Below are 21,515 nucleotides of genomic sequence, written 5' to 3' on the forward strand. Positions count from 1 at the left end.
TGTCCTTGTGCGCCATTCTCTTAGTTTAGTTATTTTATTTTATTGTAGCTATTATTCTTATTCTATTATTATTCAGAAAGCTCCTTTATATTTGTTTCAAGCGTTCGCCGTTCTGAGCTGATAAGGCAGCCCACGGCAGAACGCTGTTTTGCTAATAGGTGGCGTTTCCACCTCTTAGCAAATAGCGTGCGGGAAATCTGGCGCCACAGGGAGACAAGCCGGATTTACCGCACAGCTATTGGCTAAGAGGTGAAAACGTCACCTCTCAAGCAAAACAGCGTTCTGCCGTGGGCTGCCTTTGCAGCTCAGAGTAGTGAACGCTTGAAACAAATAAAGCAGCTTTCACTTTTTTTTACACTAGGATTGACTTTCATTTTAAGCTCAGATCTAGTTTTTTTTTTTTACTTTGTATTCATTCTGAAATGGTAAGAAAAATGTTTCTATACAATATGAGATTGGTGATCTAATTTCTTATCTCATTATGGTGGCTTATCATGCCTTAGCTTGTCAGCACATTATATAACGTATCAGCACTACTCTAGAGTTTATTCCTGTTTGGCAAGCATCTTATGTAATTGTCTCCCAGTGTTTGAAATGGCAAGAGTTACATCACTTTAAAGCAAGATAACAGTATAGTTACAGTTAACTCTTTGATTACATTGCTATACTATCAAGGGGTCAAGTCCTACAAAAAAATAGTGTGGGAACTCACCAAGACTTCCACCGCCCCTCACAATTAATATATATATATATATATATATATATATATACATACACACACACACACTGTATTTATGTGTATATAATCTATACAATTTGGTTAATGGAAGCAAATTAAATCCAATGAAGGGTTGAATGGTTGCCTAAGAATTGTCCTATTTCTGATGAGGGGTGCTAAATAACCCCAGAGCAAGCCACACAAAAATGTAAGCACCATGTGTTAAACACATTGCGGGGTGATCACACATCAGGACCGCTGACAGGCTTTAATTTAGTGTATTGTAGGAAGTGTAACTGCCCATTACTAGAGGATCTCACTATCCCTCTAACCAGACTGTGCTCTAGCTCCTCCCACCAGCAGCATCAGTAGTTACTGAAGCATTTATGTTCTCTGTCCAGAGGGAACTTAGTTCCTCCTGCAAAAATAGTGCAGGTACTCCGTTCCCATGTGTTCCCGCCCGACTTGACCCCTGATACTATCCTTGTATGTATCTTATACAGTTGTATTCATCATACAATGTACAATATACTATAATATAACATATTATATAATTTACTATCATATAGAATATAGAATAATATAAACATAACATGTTTAAGGGATGCTTAATTTCAGAATTTTTAATGTTTGATTAAAAATGTAAATTCCTTGTATTTTTACCATTTTATACATAAAAAATGCCCCTTTATACATTTATTCCTTTACTAACAAACATTTTTTTTGTGGAGTTATGTCTATTCAAGCAATATAATGTTGCGTTTACCCTTGTTAAGTCGGATATTGTACAGGTCATGGGGAAGTAAAACAAGGAGGAGTTGACAAAGTTTAGCTGATCTTTAGGCTGGTTTGATAAATTCCTCAGACTGACACAGAAGCGCCCAGTGTATGCAAATAAGCATCATTTACATTCAGCGTGCTTTGTATGAGAATGCATTTATGGACGCTCCTAATGGATGTTTTGACAAGTAAAGGCTAGAGTTGGGCAGCTTGAGTCTGGTGCATTTATCTTTTTGCTAAGATATATCGATGTAGAATCAGGTGAGGCATGACTTTGAATCGTTCTTTTATTCATTTGTGAAGGACATGAAGACATAGCAACAGTCATTTCTATTGCAAGCTTAATCATTTTATAATAGAATACAGGATATTGCTGTTTCTATCTTTTCTTCTTTTTTTTTTTTACTTTGATCTATATTGGCTGGCTCGCCAATTACAGCAACGTCTTGGTAGCCAGAGTAATGCACTGTTTTTCTCTCAAGTGGTTAAGATAATTTATTAATATAAATTAACCATAGCAAAATGGTGTTTAGCCATTAATATATTAAAGGGATATGAAACCCACATTTTTTCTTTCATGATTCAGACAGAGAATTACAGTTTTCTTCTATTATCCAATTGACTTAATTATTCAGATATTCTTTGTTGAAGAAGTAGCAATGCACATGGGTGAGCCAATCGCACAAGGCATCTGTGTGCAACCACCAATCAGCAGCTACTTAGCCTATTTAGATATGCTTTTTTAACAAAGGACATCAAGAGAATGAAGCAAATTACATAATAGAAGTACATTGGAAAGATGTTTAAAAATGCATGTTCTGTCTAAATCATGAAAGGAAAAATTGGGATTTTATGTCCCTTTAAATACATATTAACCTAAAATTAACATTAAAATGTTATAGTATTCATATAAAAAAAAAATATTAATTACAAATGTTAAAATATTTTCTTGCATAAACAATGGTTGATTTAAAGCTATTGCAGTTGCTTTTGCATCTAACAGGAAGTACATGTTTGTGCATTTCTCATCCCTTGGAACTAAGCACTTGCTGAAAAGGACGACTTATAGCTAAATAGGTAGACAGGGAAATCTTTTAGAAATAAGGATGTGCTTGCTTGTTTGTTTTTCAGCATAGCCACATCTGTTTTTCAAAAGCACAAAATAATAGAACTGCAGTCTTCAGAGCTAAATAACAGGAAAAATATGCAAAATAAGAACTGAAAGTGCATCGCAAAGTTTTTTTTTTTTTTTTTTTAATTTGCATAATTAAAAATGTTGGGCCAGATTAGAGTGGAGTGGAGCACTATTTAGCGCTTTCACTAGAGCCCTAATTGCGCTAGAAGTAAGCTTTTTGCGTGCTTCGGTTTATGCTCGTATTAAAAGTTAAAAATAAAAAGTTATTGCGCTAACCAGACGCACACAAACTGCTTACTTTTGGCGCATTTAGAATATCGCACGCGCAATAATGTATTCCCCATAGAAGTCAATGGAGCAAAAAGTTGGAGCAAAAAAAGTTGAAGAAAACTAACACCCCAATCAGCGCTCTACAAATAACCGATAATAATAATAATAATAAACACCCTACTCTCGCTCTAACCCGAACTCGTTCTCAAGGGCACTAACCCGACATGAAGAAATTTCAATGTTAAAGCCCTTCGCCTGCCTTTTTTTTTTTTTTTTTCTATCACCTAAGACCTCATATCTTTGAACCCTTAAAACTATTGTGTGCAATTCTGTTTTTTAAAGGGATAGTAAACTCAAAAATTATTTTAACTTGTTTTAAAACCTCATTATATATAAAAGATATTTGCAATTGGTACCTATTAAATGTTTCTGGTAATTTTTCTGCAATTTGTACTCCAAAATGCAAATGTTGCCAAACCCACGATTGTCCTCATTATGCGGGCCCTATAATGATGTTCTACCTAGGTAGAAACATCAGGGCGGTTCGCATGCGCATTCAAATAGTTGTCTGGTTAACGCATGCGCATATCTGTTTCCCTCTGTGCTCTCTCCTAATCAAGTGCTGGATGTTTACAGGAACGTATTGTAAGCAATAGTTAGTATGTAACATCCACTTAGCTATTGCTTACAATCTCGCTTATGACATATGAAAGAACAGTAAAGATGGTGTCCGGGTCATTTAGTATCAAGCGCGCATGCAATTGCCCTTAGAGTGTACTGCGCATGTGATCTTTAGCGAGATAGTACATTATAAATATTCAAATTACATGTGCAATGCTGCAGCACGATTGGACTATTCTTTATCCACTACTTCAGTCTAGTTCAGTCTTCTTTTATGGGCAGTCGTCGGAGCGTTTTATTGGGGAAAATAAAGTACAAAATATATATATTTAGAAGCTTCAATATAAGTAAGTGGATTTAAAACTGTAAATATTAATGTATCAAATCGTTTATTTTATTTTCATGCAATTTAGCAAGCATTTCTATACCTTTAAAAAAAATTATTAGATGTTGTTATTATGAGTGTAAATGTACTTTGTAATGTGTTTTGTAAAACCTTTTTATTTTAACAGTTAACTACAGCTTTGAGGACACACTAATCAGACGAGTGTTAACTTGAATTGCATTTACTTTCAACTTGTAATACCAGCGCAATTTAACCTGCGTGAAAACAATTGCGAAAACCCAATATCGCTTGCGCGCAAATGTTTGTGCTCCACTCGAAATCTCACCTGTTATTGGGATGGGCTCATGGGTGTAGAGACATCACCAAGCGCTGGGCTGCTATAGAAAGCTTAAGGGAGCTAGATGGGTTGGGGGGAGTTTTCAATCCCCTCAATGTTGCTCCCTTATGCGCTAGAAACCCCCCAGAACCAACATTTAAAAGGTAATTGCCTGCTCTTTTAAACAGCTTGGGGCTTAACGTATAAGCACAATTTAAATAAATAAATAAATATATATATATATATATATATATATATATATATACACACACTTTTAAACATACTTAACTGTATACACTTAAAGGGATATTAAACCCATTATTTTAATTACGTGATTCGGAAAGATCATGCACCTTTAAGCAACTTTCAAATTTATTCCTATTCTGAAATTTTCTTTGTTCTCTTGGTATCTTTATTTGAAAAGGCAGGAATGAAAGCTTTGGAGCCGACCTATTTTTTGTTCAGTACCCTGGATAGGGCTTGCTGATTGGCGCCTGCATTTAGCCATCCAATCAGCAAGTGCAACCCAGGTTCTCAACCTAAAATTGGATGGCTACAACCCTTTTATTCCTGTTTTTTCAAATAAAGATAGCAAGAGAACGAAGAAAAATGGATAATAGAAGTTAATTAGAAAGTTGCTTAAAATTGCATGCTCTATCCGAATCATGAAAGAAGAAAAAAATAGGGTTTAGTATCCCTTTAAAAAGGTAATCAAAAAGGGTAAGAGACCCTCATGACCCCTTGTTTCAAAGCCCAGAAAAAATAAAGCCCCTATATAAGTTAATATCTAGGTGATCACAGTGGTAATAGTGATCACATAATGGATGTATTTAAGTAGGGGCTCCCCTATGCGCACATCAAAGTTATATAACTATACTTAAATGCCCTTATTTATATGAGGTTAACCCCCTCTTCTTTTGACTATAGAGTTTATAAATACTAAAAAAAAACACTTAAAGAACCAGTCAACACATTAGATTTGCATAATCAACAAATGCAAGATAACAAGACAATACAAAAGCACTTCGTCTGAGCTTCAAATGAGTAGTAGATTTTTTTATAACAAATTTCAAAGTTATATATATTTCCACTCCCCTTGTACCATGTGATAGCAATCAGCCAATCACAAATGCATATACGTATAGTCTGTGAATTCTTGCACATGCTCAGTAGGATCTGGTGTCTCAAAAATTGTAAATATAAAAGACTGTGCACATTTTTTTTAATGGAAGTAAATTGGAAAGTTGTTTAAAATTACATGCTGTATCTGAATCATGAAAATTTAATTTAACCTGAGTGTCCCTTTAATAGTTTACAACCTTGTTTGTTAAAACTTTTAATAAAAATATGCATTTTTTTAAATACACATTTTGTGGTAGAGTCCTCACCAGTGTTCCCTCTAAGGCCAGTTTTGTGTGCGGCCCAAGAGTGAAACAATTAATTAGGTAACCACACCCTGCAATTAGCAAACACTGCACAATGCAGATGGGAAGGTATGGTTCTCTTGTTAACTGTTTCACTGCTGGACTGCACACAAAACTGTCCATAGAGGGAACACTGGTCCTCATGTGTCATGATATATACATACAAGTTGAATCTGGTTGGTCTGCTGAAACAAAAATATAATATGTGGTTTTCTCATTAAAACAATGGCCTAAAGTGGAAGGTTAAAGGAATAGTCGAGTCAAAATTAATCATCATTCAGATAGAGCAGCAATTTTTTTTAAATTTTTTTTTCCAGTGTCATTTCACAGTTTATTTTGCTCAATTCATTAAGAGTAGTAACAAAAGCAAATTAAATAGATTTGCCCCCCCCCCCCCCATGAACATCACTGAGCCATAACAAGAATAAATGAAGAAAATATAAAATGTGACGTAATAATTTAATTAGTACTAGGTAAAGAATTACATGTTATAATTAGTGTATTAAAAAGTATATTCAAGAAAGAGATTCTTCAGTGGCACTTTTTGGTTGTAGCACCGTAGAAAAATGTAAGTGAAGACATCAGCTTTAGATATTTGTCAGTCATTGCACTGTTGAACAACCACCAGCCTGTTACTTTAATAAAATGTAAAAACTTGGCATTGAAGAGAGAAAAAAACAAAAAAAAGCAGAGAAAACAAACAATCAAAGTTCTGACATGAAAAGGCTATATTGCAAGTGCAAAGGCAGTGACAATACAGTACATGGTCTTGTTCTCCCATCTTACAGTAGAGCTTCCATCAGTTGAGTTATCCCAGAAACATGAGCTTGCTGTATGAAGCCCTGCAACATTCTTTTGCATAATTACACGTCACAATGTACTGGAATGGCTTGGACAATTTTGTAAGCTGACTCAATGGCCTCCGTAAGGAGCTTGATGGCCCCTGTTTCTGGCGAGTCTTCAGACTCACCAGAAACAGCAGTTATGAAGCAGCGGTCACAAAGACCGCTGCTCCATAACCTGTCCGCCTGCTCTGAGCAGGCGGACAGACATCGCCGGAAATCAACCCGATCGAGTACGATCAGGTTGATTGACACCTCCCTGCTGGTGGCCCATTGGTCGCGAGTCTGCAGGGGGCGGCGTTGCACCAGCAGCTCTTGTGAGCTGCTGGTGCAATGCTGAATACGGCAAGCGTATTGCTCGCCGTATTCAGCGAGGTCTGTCCGACCTGATCCGCACTGTCGGATCAGGTCCGACAGACCTTGATAACTTGGGGCCTATGTCTATTCCACAACATTGTTGGTCCACTGGTTTACTTTGTTGTGCTGGTAAGCATTACCGGCAATTTCACTTTCTATAGACTCTTTAACTAGCCCACTAACTTCATCTACAACAAATGAGGTCTCCTCAGAGCCCTGGAAGTCATCCATCTTATACCTTCCCCCTTTGTACAGCCTCAACTGAGTGGCTTCTTGCTGCGCGCGCACTGCTCGGCTCACGCACCAGCTCAACTACCGGTTGCCAGACATAGAGCAGCAATTTTAAGTGACTTTCTAATTTATTTCTATTATCAATTTTTCTTTGTTGGTATCTCTTGGTATCTTTATTTGAAAAAGCAAGAATGTAAGCCGGACCATTTTTTTGTTCAGCACCTGGGTAGCCCTTTCTAAATGGTGTCTAAATGTAGTCACCAATCAAAATGTCCTATTTAGGTGTTGAACCAAAATTGGTCTGGCTCCTAAGCTTACATTCAAATAAAGATACCAAGAGAACGAAGACAAATTGATAATAGGAGTAAATTAGAAATTTGCTTACAATGTCATGCTCTATCTGAATCATGAAAGCTTAATTTTAACTAGACGGAAATAGCTCAGCAGTTTAGAGGTTAAAGGGACAGTCTAGACCAAATATTTATTCTTTATAACTTATTGTTGCATACCAGACAAGCAGCTTGCAAAGGGTGCCACTTCTATAAGCTTGTAAGAAGTACATGAAACTTTTAAATAATAATCGTTTGTTTGCAACTGAAAATGGCCACCAAGCTCCGCCCACAGCTTTCTTCTTGACCAGTTAGCTTTTTTCTTGTATGACAGTTTAGTAGTGCACGTTTAATCTTTTTCAGTTATCTATTTCAAATTGCACTTATGCAGTGTTTTTTTTGTCAGCCAGAAATGCAGAGGACATTTATTGCAGGTGGACCGGCATCATTTCCTGCAACTAGTGATAGTTTTTGTGTCTTTCTGTTTGCTTTTTAATTGTGATTTTTTCCTACTGCAAGTGATAATTAAAATATAAATAATCTTTATATTCTCATGGTAAAAAAATGTATCTTACTCAGTTATTGATTTATGTTATTGTTAATAAAGTCTAATAATGTTTAGCTCCTCATTACTTATGAATCTTATAAATCACTGTTGTCCTGATCTCATGGTCTGTGCAGGCAGACACATCTCTGCACCTTCCCCTCATATAAGACCAGATTACGGTTGGAGCACTATTGTTTTTGCGCAAGCGATATTGTGTTTTCGCACACATTTGCAAGCAAGTTAAATTGCGCTTGTATTACAATTTTAAAGTAAATGATAACTCTTGAGGGCATTCACGATTTACACTATGATTACCGCGACCTCAGAGGTCTGGTTAACTGTTTTGTGAAACTAAAAAGTTGCACAAAACACATAAAAATGACATTACAAAGTACAGTTACACTTATAATAACACCATCTCATAAAAATGATTCACAAAAAATATTGCACAAAAAAGTTATAAGGACTCAAAGAAATATGGTCTCAGGTGTTAGAAAAAAAAGCAGACAAAGGGCTTTAACAGAGATATACATACATTTGTTTAAATATTTATGTGTATATACTTTTGTGAGATACTGTATGTGTGTGTGGTTATATATATATATAAAATTCATTAAAATTATGGGGGGAGATAAAAAAACTGAAATTAAAATCCTCCATGTCTCAAAATAAAATAAATGTAAATATTTGCATAGGAAATTAGTACATCTAGGCAAGTATCCCCACTTGCTTTCCCCCAGAAATTCTTAATATACAATGTTTCCAATGTACAAGAGAATTGTGGGTAAGATATGCAAATTAGATATGCAAATTCTCAGTTTTTTTGCTTCAAAAAACATAATTTATGCTTACCTGATAAATTCCTTTCTCCTGTAGTGTAGTCAGTCCACGGGTCATCCATTACTTATGGGATTATATCTCCTCCCTAACAGGAAGTGCAAGAGGATCACCCAAGCAGAGCTGCTATATAGCTCCTCCCCTCTACGTCATACCCAGTCATTCGACCGAAACCAAACGAGAAAGGAGAAACTATAGGGTGCAGTGGTGACTGGAGTTTAATTTAAAAATTTAGACCTGCCGTAAACAACAGGGCGGGCCATGGACTGACTACACTACAGGAGAAAGGAATTTATCAGGTAAGCATAAATTATGTTTTCTCCTGTTAAGTGTAGTCAGTCCACGGGTCATCCATTACTTATGGGATACCAATACCAAAGCTAAAAGTACACGGATGACGGGAGGGACAGGCAGGATCTTTACACGGAAGGAACCACTGCCTGTAGAACCTTTCTCCCAAACACAGCCTCCGAAGAAGCAAAAGTGTCAAATTTGTAAAATTTTGAAAAAGTGTGAAGTGAAGACCAAGTTGCAGCCTTGCAAATCTGTTCAACAGAGGCCTCATTCTTAAAGGCCCAAGTGGAAGCCACAGCTCTAGTAGAATGAGCTGTAATCCTTTCAGGAGGCTGCTGTCCAGCAGTCTCATAGGCTAAACGTATTATGCTACGAAGCCAAAAAGAGAGAGAGGTAGCCGAAGCTTTTTGACCTCTCCTCTGTCCAGAATAAACTACAAACAGGGAAGAAGTTTGACGAAATTCCTTAGTTGCCTGCAAATAAAATTTCAGGGCACGGACGACGTCCAGATTGTGCAGAAGTCGTTCCTTCTTTGAAGAAGGGTTAGGGCACAATGATGGAACAACAATCTCTTGATTGATATTCTTGTTAGTGACTACCTTAGGTAAGAACCCAGGTTTAGTACGCAGAACTACCTTGTCTGAATGAAAAATCAGATAAGGAGAATCACAATGTAAGGCCGATAACTCAGAGACTCTTCGAGCCGAGGAAATAGCCATTAAAAATAGAACTTTCCAAGATAACAGCTTAATATCAATGGAATGAAGGGGTTCAAACGGAACACCTTGCAGAACGTTAAGAACTAAGTTTAAGCTCCACGGCGGAGCAACAGACTTAAACACAGGCTTAATCCTAGCCAAAGCCTGACAAAAAGCCTGAACGTCTGGAACTTCTGACAGACGTTTGTGTAAAAGGATAGACAGAGCTGAGATCTGTCCCTTTAATGAACTAGCAGATAAACCCTTTTCTAAACCTTCTTGTAGAAAAGACAATATCCTAGGAATCCTAACCTTACTCCATGAGTAACTCTTGGATTCGCACCAATATAAGTATTTACGCCATATTTTATGGTAAATTTTCCTGGTAACAGGTTTCCTAGCCTGTATTAAGGTATCAATCACTGACTCCGAGAATCCCCGCTTTGATAGAATCAAGCGTTCAATCTCCATGCAGTCAGCCTCAGAGAAATTAGATTTGGATGTTTGAAAGGACCCTGAATCAGAAGGTCCTGTCTCAGAGGCAGAGACCATGGTGGACAGGACGACATGTCCACTAGATCTGCATACCAGGTCCTTCGTGGCCACGCAGGCGCTATTAGAATCATCGATGCTCTCTCCTGTTTGATCCTGGCAATCAATCGAGGAAGCATCGGGAAGGGTGGAAACACATAAGCCATGTTGAAAACCCAAGGTGCTGTCAGAGCATCTATCAGTACCGCTCCCGGGTCCCTGGACCTGGATCCGTAACAAGGAAGCTTGGCGTTCTGGCGAGACGCCATGAGATCCAGATCTGGTCTGCCCCAATGATGAAGCAGTTGGGCAAACACCTCCGGATGAAGTTCCCACTCCCCCGGATGAAAAGTCTGGCGACTTAGGAAATCCGCCTCCCAGTTCTCCACTCCTGGGATGTGGATCGCTGACAGGTGGCAAGAGTGAGACTCTGCCCAGCGAATTATCTTTGAGACTTCCATCATCGCTAGGGAACTCCTTGTCCTTCCCTGATGGTTGATGTAAGCCACAGTCGTGATGTTGTCCGACTGAAACCTGATGAACCTCAGAGTTGCTAACTGAGGCCAAGCCAGAAGAGCATAGAAAACTGCTCTTAATTCCAGAATGTTTATTGGAAGGAGTCTCTCCTCCTGAGTCCATGATCCCTGAGCCTTCAGGGAATTCCAGACAGCGCCCCAACCTATCAGGCTGGCGTCTGTTGTTACAATCGTCCAATCTGGCCTGCTGAAGGGCATCCCCCTGGACAGATGTGGCCGAGAAAGCCACCATAGAAGAGAATCTCTGGTCTCCTGATCCAGATTTAGCATAGGGGACAAATCTGAGTAATCCCCATTCCACTGACTTAGCATGCACAATTGCAGCGGTCTGAGATGCAGGCGTGCAAAAGGTACTATGTCCATTGCCGCTACCATTAAGCCGATTACCTCCATGCATTGAGCCACTGACGGGTGTTGAATGGAATGAAGGACACGGCAAGCATTTAGAAGTTTTGATAACCTGTCCTCTGTCAGGTAAATTTTCATCTCTACAGAATCTATAAGAGTTCCCAAGAAGGGAACTCTTGTGAGTGGCAATAGAGAACTCTTTTCTACGTTCACCTTCCACCCATGCGACCTTAGAAATGCCAGAACTAACTCTGTATGAGACTTGGCAGTTTGGAAACTTGACGCTTGTATCAGAATGTCGTCTAGGTACGGAGCTACCGCTATTCCTCGCGGTCTTAGTACCGCCAGAAGAGAGCCCAGAACCTTTGTAAAGATTCTTGGAGCTGTAGCTAACCCGAAGGGAAGAGCTACAAACTGGTAATGCCTGTTTAGGAAGGCGAACCTTAGATACCGGTAATGATCCTTGTGAATCGGTATGTGAAGGTAGGCATCCTTTAAATCCACTGTGGTCATGTACTGACCCTTTTGGATCATAGGTAAGATGGTCCGAATAGTTTCCATTTTGAACGATGGAACTCTTAGGAATTTGTTTAGGATCTTTAAGTCCAAGATTGGTCTGAAGGTTCCCTCTTTTTTGGGAACCACAAACAGATTTGAGTAAAACCCTTGTCCGTGTTCCGACCGCGGAACTGGGTGGATCACTCCCATTAGTAAAAGGTCTTGTACACAGCGTAGAAACGCCTCTTTCTTTATCTGGTTTGCTGACAACCTTGAAAGATGAAATCTCCCTTTTGGAGGAGAAGCTTTGAAGTCCAGAAGATATCCCTGAGATATGATCTCTAACGCCCAGGGATCCTGGACATCTCTTGCCCAAGCCTGGGCGAAGAGAGAAAGTCTGCCCCCCACTAGATCCGTTTCCGGATCGGGGGCCCTCACTTCATGCTGTCTTAGGGGCAGCAGCAGGTTTTCTGGCCTGCTTGCCCTTGTTCCAGGACTGGTTAGGTTTCCAGCCCTGTCTGTAGCGAGCAACAGTTCCTTCCTGTCTTGGAGCGGAGGAAGTTGATGCTGCTCCTGCCTTGAAGTTACAAAAGGCACGAAAATTAGACTGTTTAGCCCTTACCTCCAGTAATGTGAGCGATAAGTTCTTTCAAACCGGGCCCGAATAATGTCTGCCCTTTGAAAGGGATGTTAAGCAATTTAGATTTAGAAGCCACATCGGCTGACCAGGATTTAAGCCACAGCACTCTACGCGCTTGAATGGCGAATCCGGAGTTCTTAGCCGTAAGTTTAGTTAAGTGTACTACGGCATCAGAAATAAATGAATTAGCTAGCTTAAGGACTTTAAGCTTGTCTATAATCTCATCCAATGGAGCTGTGCTAAGGGTCTCTTCCAGAGACTCAAACCAGAATGCCGCCGCAGCCGTGACAGGCGCAATGCATGCAAGGGGTTGTAATATAAAACCTTGCTGAACAAACATTTTCTTAAGGTAACCCTCTAACTTTTTATCCATTGGATCTGAAAAAGCACAGCTATCCTCCACCGGGATAGTGGTACGCTTAGCCAGAGTAGAAACTGCTCCCTCCACCTTAGGGACCGTCTGCCATAAGTCCCGTGTGGTGGCGTCTATTGGAAACATTTTTCTGAATATAGGAGGGGGTGAAAAAGGCACACCGGGTCTATCCCACTCTTTGTTAACAATTTCTGTAAGCCTTTTAGGTATAGGAAAAACGTCAGTACACGCCGGTACCGCAAAATATTTATCCAGCCTACATATTTTCTCTGGAATTGCAACCGTGTTACAATCATTCAGAGCCGCTAATACCTCCCCTAGTAATACACGGAGGTTCTCAAGCTTAAATTTAAAATTTGAAATGTCTGAGTCCAGTTTACTTGGATCAGATCCGTCACCCACAGAATGAAGCTCTCCGTCCTCATGTTCTGCAAATTGTGACGCAGTATCAGACATGGCTCTATTATTATCAGCGCACTCTGTTCTTATTCCAGAGTGATCGCGTTTACCCCTAAATTCTGGCAATTTAGATAGTACTTCAGTCATAACATTAGCCATGTCTTGCAAAGTGATTTGTATGGGCCGCCCTGATGTACTTGGCGCCACAATATCACGCACCTCCTGAGCGGGAGGCGAAGGTACTGACACGTGAGGAGAGTTAGTCGGCATAACTTCCCCCACGTTGTCTGGTGAAATTTTCTTTACATGTACAGATTGGCTTTTATTTAAAGTAGCATCAATGCAATTAGTACACAAATTTCTATTGGGCTCCACATTGGCCTTTAAACATATTGAACAAAGAGATTCATCTGTGTCAGACATGTTTAAACAGACTAGCAATGAGACTAGCAAGCTTGGAAAATACTTTTCAAATAAATTTACAAGCAATATAAAAAACGCTACTGTGCCTTTAAGAAGCACAAAAAAACTGTCACAGTTGAAATAACAATGAACCAAATTAGTTATAGCAAACAAATTTTCACAGTAAATGCATTAAGTTAGCAAAGGATTGCACCCACCAGCTAAATGGATGATTAACCCCTTAATACCCAAAAACGGATAACAATTTAATATTAACGTTTTTATCACAGTCAAAACACACTCTCACAGGTCTGCTGTGAGTGATTACCTCCCTCAAAACTAGTTTTGGAGACCCCTGGGCTCTGTAGAGACGTCCTGGATCATGGAGGAAGAATAGGAAGACTGTGACTAAATTTTTACTGCGCAATAAAGCGCTAAAATAGTCCCCTCCCACTCATATTACAACAGTGGGGAAGCTCAGTAAACTGATTTTATTCAGAAACAAACGACAGCCATGTGGTAAAAATCATGCCCATAAAGTTTTATCACCAAGTACCTCAGAAAAAACGATTAACATGCCAGTAAAACGTTTTAAAAATGAAATTATGAAATGTTATTAATAAGCCTGCTGCTAGTCGCTTTCACTGCAGTGGAGGCTCAAATATTACTTAAATATATACAGCATTTTCTTAGTGGAATTCCATTCCCCAGAAATACCTCAGTGTATACATACATACATATCAGCCTGATACCAGTCGCTACTACTGCATTTAAGGCTGCACTTACATTACATCGGTATTAGCAGTATTTTCTCAGTCAATTCCATTCCTTAGAAAATAATATACTGCAACATACCTCCTTGCAGGTGAGCCCTGCCTGCTATCCCCTGTTCTGAAGTTACCTCACTCCTCAGAATGGCCGAGAACAGCAAGTGGATCTTAGTTACGACCGCTAAGATCATACACAAACTCAGGTAGATTCTTCTTCTAATGCTGCCTGAGAAGAAACAACACACTCCGGTGCCGTTTGAAATAACAAACTTTTGATTGAAGAAATAAAAACTAAGTTTAACAACCACAGTCCTCTCACACGTCCTATCTATTAGTTAGGTGCAAGAGAATGACTGGGTATGACGTAGAGGGGAGGAGCTATATAGCAGCTCTGCTTGGGTGATCCTCTTGCACTTCCTGTTAGGGAGGAGATATAATCCCATAAGAAATGGATGACCCGTGGACTGACTACACTTAACAGGAGAAATACTGTTTTGACACAGCGATCCTTTTAAACAGGATTATGACAGCAAACCAGAAATCACTCACAAAAAGAACGAAACTTTCTTGTCTAGTGAGTGATTTCTGGTTTGCTGTCATAATCCTGTTTAAAAGGATCGCTGTGTTAAAATAGTATTTTTGAAGCAAAAAAACTGAGAATTTACATATCTAATTTGCATATCTTACCCACAATTCCCTTGTGCATTGGAAACATTGTATATTAAGAATTTCTGGGGGGGGGAGCAAGCGGGGATACTTGCCTAGATGTACTATTTCCTATGCAAATATTTACATTTATATACAAAAGTGAGTACACCCATCATATTTTTGTAAATATTTTATTATATATTTTCCTGTGACAACACTGAAGAAATTACACTTTGCTGCAATGTAAAGTAGTGTGTGTACAGCCTGTATAACAGTGTAAATTTACTGTCCCCTTAAAATAACTCAACACACAGCCATTAATGTCTAAACCATTGGCAACAAAAGTGAGTACACCCCTAAGTGGAAATGTCCAAATTGGGCCCAATTAGCCATTTTCCCTCTCCGATGTCATGTGACTTATTAGTATTACAAGGTCTCAGGTGTGAATTGGGGAGCAGGTGAGTTAAAATTGATGTTATCGCTCTTACACTCTCTCATACTGGTCACTGGAAGTTCAACATGGCACCTCATGGCAAAGAACTTTCTGAGGATCTGAAAAAAAGAATTGTTGCTCTACATAAAGATGGCTTAGGTTATAAGAAGATTAAATTGAGTTTAAACACATCTTCCTTGGGGCATAACACTGATGATGCACCTACCCTGAAGCATCACACCTTTCACCTTGGGACATTTGATAAAGTTGCTAGTACAGCATCGAAACGTCATGCCTATCCCCCATTTTTAACTCTGGATAATTAAAAGTTAATTTTTACTTTCAAGTCCAGCGAGTGCTGTCTTTTTTTGGATCTTTGCATTTTTTTCTGGCATATGCACCCTGGCAGATTCAATGCTGTTGACACGGAGTGCAATTCCTTTTTGGACATTTTTAAAATATATATATATATATATATATATATATATATATATATATATATAGTATAGACAAAGATAGCTCACTCCCACTCACCAACAATTACTCCAGACCAGGGTGAATAAGCAAATAATCAATATAGTCCAATAATATGCACTCTCTGGATTTAAGCACCGCACACTTTATTCAGTAGTGACGTTTCGGGGCATTCACCCCTTCCTCAGGCCAGGGGTGAATGCCCCGAAATGTCACTACTGAATAAAGTGTGCAGTGCTTAAATCCAGGGAGTGCATATTATTGGACTATATATATATATATATATATATATATATATATATATATATATCACTAAGTGGTTATCGGTCACTCAGTGGTCACTAAGTAAATACTATTCACTCTATTGTGACAGAGTAAAATTCAGTCACTCTGTAGTCAATGGTTATCTGTCAATCAGAGGTCATTCAGTTATTAGACATAACATAATTACACTTAGCAACAGCTGCTAATCTTTCACTTTAATCTTATATAAATCTTAATCTAGTAAGAGTAAAATTCAGTCACTCTGTAGTCAATGGTTATCTGTCAATCAGAGGTCATTCAGTTATCACCGGTCTCTCAGTAGTCAACGGTCACTCAGTGATAACTTAGTGGTGAAAGGTCACTCAGTGGCCACTGTTCACTCATTGGTTATTGGTTTCTAAATGGTCAATGAGTAAATAAGTCACTCTGTGGTCACTCAATGGCTACCAGTCACTCAGTGGTCATTTAGTTATCACTGGTCACTCAGTGGTCACCAGTCACTCAATGATTACTTAGTGGTAAATCAGTGGTCAATGAGTGGTAAAAGGTCACTCAATGATCATTCAGTGGTAACTGGTCACTAAGTGGTCACTCAATGGTCACAGGTCACTCAATTGTTCACTTAGTAGTAACTCAGTGGTCAATGATTACTCAGTGAGGACCATTCTGGTTTAATCAGTGGTCAAAGGTCAATATGTGGTCATTCATTTTTTTATCGGTCACTAAATATTTACAGATAACTCAGCGTCATCCATATGTTGCTCAGTGGTCACTCGTTATTCATGGGTCAAACACTGATCACAAGTTATTATTCATGCAACGAGCTGATTGATTGGAGAATAATAGTATAATCAATTACATCATTGCATAAAAATGCCTCAATTTTTTTTTAAATGGCAGCATGCCAAAAAAAAAAAAAAAAAAAAAACATTAAACAAATACAATTGGCACCAGTGCAGCAAAAACCCTTCTAAATGCAGAGCATCACTTTCATTGCTCTAAATCAGGTCCTAAAATAACTATAATGCAAACTAGCTAGGAAATGGTGTATATTAGATATAGTATCATTACACTTAGCAACAGCAACAGCTAATCTTTCACTTTAATCTTATATAACCCTTAACCTACTATTCACCAACAAGTTGTTATTCCTGATCTATTATCCACAGAAACATAAATTATAAATACAAATATATACAAAAATCTGCTCACTCTTTATTTGTACTTGAGGAGACTGTTAGAATGAAAAGATAGCAGATATATTAGCATACATTTTAATATGCAAATGAAACTAACCCAAGATGCTTTGCACGTAATAACAGTCTCTACTTAACAATTCTTTTAGACCTATTTAATCACATTTTTAGTTTTAGGATCTGAATATCATCAAAAAATGTTCAGGGTGATATGAAACACCAAAATAAAAAACAAAATTTTGGAGAGGATCTGTAAGCTACATAGGAGGAAACCAGTATCTAGTAGCAAGTTTGTATAGATCTCTAGAGTTTCAAATATTTTACCAGTGAAGCCAGGGATTGATAGTCTATATCTATACCTCTACACACACGCTATTTTTTCTTCTACTGTGATGTTTGCTGAGTTCTTAAAGGGACACTAAACATAAATGTTTTCTTTCATGATTCAGATAGAGCATGACATTTTAAGCAACTTTCTAATTTTCTCCTATTATCAAATTTTCTTTAGTCGCTTGGTATCTTTATTTGAAATGCAAGAATGTAAGTTTAGATGCCGGCCCATTTTTGGTGAACAACCTGGGTTGTCATTGCCGATTGGTGGATAAATTCATCCACCAATTAAAAAGTGCTGTCCAGAGTTCTGAACCAAGAAAAAAGCTTAGATGCCTTCTTTTTCAAATAAAGATTGCAAGAGAACAAAGAAAAATTGATAATAGGAGTAAATTAGAAAGTTGCTTAAAATTGTCTGATCTATCTGAATCACGAAAGAAAAAATTTGGGTTCAGTGTCCCTTTAATCATGTTTAGATTTCATAGCATGTACAGTACTATGAAGTGTGATGCTATAGCAAGAAGGTGAGGTATTTAAAACTTATTCTATTTTAGCAACAATCCATTTTCAGCATTGATAACTTCTGAAATTCTATATATTAATCAACTAATAGTCATTTTTTTTTATTGGAAAATAAATGTTTACAAAGCAAGGAAAAACAAAACATAAAGCAAATAATAAAAATACATAACTGTTAGACACTGAATCATGATAGATATAGAGCGTCACACAACTCACACAGTCAGTGACTCATGATTCAGGAACGAATCTGCGGCTCTACAGTTCACCTACTGAACATGAGGTAGAGCCTCTATCTCATGTTCAGTAGGTGAACCGGTTCAGTTAATCGAACCGTCCGAAATGAACCAAACTTCCCATCTCTAATTTGATGAAATCTGAACTAATTGTCATTTAATACAACACCATACACTAGTGTTATACAAAAGTATAAATTCATATTTCAAAGATGTGAACTTGATCTAATTCACTCTTTATTTTACTTGAGGAGACTAAGACTGAATATAAATATGCAAATAAAAACTACCCATAGATGCTTTGCCAGTAAAAACATGCTCTACTAAACAGACTTTTAAAGCTATTTGATATTTTCCAATTTGTGAGCCGATTATAATGCTTAATAAATGTTCTGATTGATATGACTCCCTAAAATATAACTAAAACATTTTTTAGAGCGGATCTAAAGGGGGAGACCAATATTTAGCATAAAAAAAGAGTCTGTTTAGTAGAGCCTGTTGTTACATGCAAAGCATCTTTGGGTAGTTTTAATTTGCATATTTAAACTTATGCAAATAATTTCTGCTCTCCATTCATTCTAAAAGTCTCCTCAAGTAGAATAAAATGTGAACAGATATATAAGTATTACCAACATCAACATTTTCAAAATTGGGAGTTGGATTTAATGCTTAATAAATGTTCTGGGTCATTATACTAAAATAGAAAAAAAAAATCTAAATGGGGAGACCAATACTTAGCAGCAAAAAACGTATTTCATCAATTAATGTTTTGAGTGACATGAAGCACTAAAAAAAAAATAAGTTTGGAAAGGATCTACAAACTAAAAAGGGGGAAACCAGCAACAATGTTTTGTATAATCTACCTCAACGTATTTTGACAGCAATATGGTTAAATATTTATAGATAAATTAGTTTGCAATAAGCCAAGAATTTATTCATTAAAATTAAACCTTATATAGATGTGAGGAACACTAAAGCATAAACACTTCAGCTAACATAACAGTCTTGCACTGTTGAGTTAAACTTTAACCATCAATCATTCTATTAAAAAAAAAAAAAAGTATGAGTTAATATAATTATATATCTATTCACTCTTTATTGTACTTGAGGAGACTTTTTAGAGTGAATAGATGCATATATTTAAATATGCAAATTTAAATTACCCATAAATTATTTGCATGTAAAAACAGACTCTTTTAGAGCTAGTTGCTAATGTTTGCTAGATTTTCAATATGAATATCCTTAATAAATGTTTTGTATGATATGAATCACTAAAATAGATTTTAAAAAAAAATCCATAAAGGGATCTGCAAGCTACACAAGGGGAGACCAATAGCTAGTACAAAGTTTTTACCTCATATACCTTAAAACTGGTTTCTAGTGTAACAAAAAATAAATGCTTTAACACATACTTTTATCTCAGTTTTAAAATATAACAGATATTAAAGTAGTGCAAAATAAGTCTTATTCAATCTGATTGTTTGCTAGATTTTCAATATGAATATCCTTATTAAATGTTTTGAATGATATGAATCACCAAAATAGATTTAAAAAAAAAAAATCCATAAAGGATCTGCAAGCTACACAAGGGGAGACTAATAGCTAGTACAAAGAAAGTAATTTACTTGCATTTACTAAAATATTATAGAGTGCTAGTCAGTATTACAAACTTTATGTAATAATGTATGGTATGATAATTTTGAAAGGCTTACTGCATTCAAGACATAGCTTTATAACTAGCAAGTAATGACCATTGTGAGCAGGTCAAACAGGATTTTAGTATAGGTTAATATAATTATATATCTATTCACTCTTTATTGTACTTGGGGAGACTTTTTAGAATGAATAGATGCATATATTTGAATATGCAAATTTAAATTACCCATAAATTCTTTGCATGTAAAAACAGGCTCTTTTTAGACTCTTTTAGAGCTTGCTAATGTTTGCCAGATTTTGAATATGAATATCCTTAATAAATGTTTTGTCTGTTATGACTCACCAAAAAAAAATAAAAAAAACTGCAAGTTAATAAAGGGGAGAACAATAGCTAGTACAAAGTTTTTACCTTGCATAATTTAAGGCTGTTCTCTAGTGTAAACTGTTAGGAATTTTTTTTTTTTTGCTTAAACACTTACTTGAATATCAGTTGTTTTAAAACATGAGATATTAGAGCAGTGCAAAATTGTTAAGTTTTCTTAATTAATCTGATCGTGATTCACTAGCAAGTAGAGCGCTAGTCAGTATTATAAACTTCATGTAATATTGTATGATAATTGTATAAGTAGCAAGCAGGGCTGCCATCAGGGGGTGACAGGGGTGACTGCTGTCAGGGGCCCAATGGGCCAGGGGGGCCCAATGGGCCAGGGGGGCCCCATGAGGCAAGAACTAAAAAAAATAAAAAAATAAATATTTTTTTTTAAAAATTTTGGCAGCCACCAGTTGGTACTACAGCAGAGTGCTAATTGAGCATGGGAAATGTTATTTCAAGGAGTAAAGTATTAGCATTTGAGAGGATTTCTGAGTGTGCACTAAATCACTATTCACAGTGTGAGACAGACTTGGCACTTTGTACAGTGTGTGCCTGAGTCAGACGGCAGATGACTTTCATTTGCAGAGAAGGTAGGACTTACTTAACAAATGTTTTTTATTTCTTTGTGCAATTTCAGATTGTAACTTCAATGTGGTAGTAGTTGTATGGTGGGGCCAGGGGTCCATAAAAACACATTTTTTTTAGCAGCAGTGTATTTATGATTATTTGACAATGCTGTAAAAATTCTATATTTAAAACCATGCAAAAATGTTTCCTCCTCAACATTTCTGCATGGTTTGAAATGCTCAGTGTTTGAAATGAGACAGGTTAACTTAAAACTGGTCAGTTTACACTACAGCTGACTTAATTTTGAAATACATACCAACAAGCCTAAATCCTGCATTTAACCAGATCTAATGGTATGAGTACCACAGCTTATGGTTCCACCAAGACCATATAGAGTACAGCATTTTCAAAATCCATAAGTACAGCTGACAGATGGGAGCATTTGTACACTATATTTGAAGTGGTGCTCTTGGTTGGGGAAAAAACAAACATATGTCAACCTTTTAAAAGTACTTTTCTTCATCTAGCAATCTACCCAGATCATTAATGTACAATTTTGAATTCAAATTATTATTTT

At 37.2% G+C, this 21,515-nt stretch overlaps 1 protein-coding gene and 1 pseudogene across 1 annotated transcript in view; one reads left to right on the forward strand and one right to left on the reverse strand.

Moving 5' to 3' along the window:
* The window catches only part of XYLT1 (xylosyltransferase 1), a 448,706-nt gene that overhangs the window by 376,505 nt on the left and 50,686 nt on the right, over positions 1-21,515 (forward strand). The window lies entirely within an intron of this gene.
* On the reverse strand, positions 6,337-7,059 carry LOC128642080 (dynein light chain Tctex-type 1-like; annotated as a pseudogene).

The sequence above is a fragment of the Bombina bombina genome, chromosome 11 (assembly GCF_027579735.1).
Source record: "Bombina bombina isolate aBomBom1 chromosome 11, aBomBom1.pri, whole genome shotgun sequence".
Taxonomy (NCBI): Eukaryota; Metazoa; Chordata; class Amphibia; order Anura; family Bombinatoridae; genus Bombina; species Bombina bombina.